This window comes from Solanum verrucosum, unplaced genomic scaffold (assembly GCF_900185275.1).
Source record: "Solanum verrucosum unplaced genomic scaffold, falcon-dt-bn FXZP01000049.1, whole genome shotgun sequence".
In the NCBI taxonomy this organism is placed as follows: Eukaryota; Viridiplantae; Streptophyta; class Magnoliopsida; order Solanales; family Solanaceae; genus Solanum; species Solanum verrucosum.
This window is the reverse complement of record NW_026020221.1, coordinates 11,675,274-11,676,602: the sequence shown is the minus strand read 5'-3', so window position 1 is coordinate 11,676,602 and position 1,329 is coordinate 11,675,274.

The window sequence follows — 1,329 nt, the reverse complement described above, 5'->3', positions numbered from 1 at the left end:
AGCTTGGTGTAGTCCTCCGCCGAATCTGTAGTCTTGACCGCCAAAAAGTGAGAAGACTTGGTAACTCTGTCAACTATCACTCAAATGGAGTCATGCTGTCTGCGAGTTTGAGGTAAACCTGTGATGAAGTCCATGTCGATCACTTCCCACTTCCAAGTAGGAATGCCAATCTCTTGAGTCATACCTCCTAGTTCTAATGTTCTACCTTGACTTGCTGGCAATTGGGTCACTTAGCCATAAAATCTGCTATATCTCTTTTCATACCATTCCACCAATAGACTTCCCACAGATTGCGGTACATCTTATTGGCGCCTGGATAGATAGAATATCTGGAGTTATGGGCCTCTGCAAGAATATGCTGATATGCTGTCTCAACTCGCCCACATTAGGAACACATAATCGACCCTGGTAGCGAAGCACACTATCTCCCCCTTGGGAGAAAACCTCAACTCTCTGTTGATGGACTGCACCCTTGAGTTCGAGCAATATCAGATCACTGTCTTGCTTTTCCTTAACTTCCACTACTAAAGAAGATTCTGCCCCATTCTGAACCGTTACACCACCATATGATATGCTCATAAGACGAACTCCTAGGTGAGCAATTCTGTGAACATCTTTTGCTAGGTCCTTTCTTTCTTCCTCAACATATGCTACACTACCCATAGATAGTCTGCTAAGGGCATCTACTACTACATTTGCCTTACCAGGATGGTAATGTAGACTCTTGTCATAATCCTTGAGGAACTCAAGCCATCTTCTCTGGTGAAGATTCAACTCTTTTTGGGTGAACACATACTGGAGGCTCTTATGGTCTGTGAACACATCTACATGAACACCATACAAGTAGTGTCTCCAAATCTTAAGTGCAAACACCACTGCTGCAAGCTCGAGGTCATGAGTCGGATAATTCTTCTCATGCACCTTAAACTGTCTAGAAGCATAAGCTATAACCTTACCTCGCTGCATCAACACACAACCTAGGCCAATTCTGGAAGCATCACAATATATAACATAATCGTCTGAACCCTCTGGTAGAATTAAAATAGGAGTTGTAGTCAATCTAGTCTTCAACTCTGCAAAGCTTTTCTCACAATCATCTAACCATTGAAACTTGACTTTCTTTTTAGTCAACTTAGTCAACGGAGAGGCTATGAATGAGAATCCTTTCACAAACCTTCTGTAATAACCCGCTAGACCCAAGAAACTTCTGATATCTGTAGAAGAGATAGGTCTGGCCCATTGTTTCACTGCTTCTATCTTCTGGGAATCTACTCGAATTCCTTCACTAGACACAATATGCCCAAGGAAGGCAACTGATTGTAACCAAAA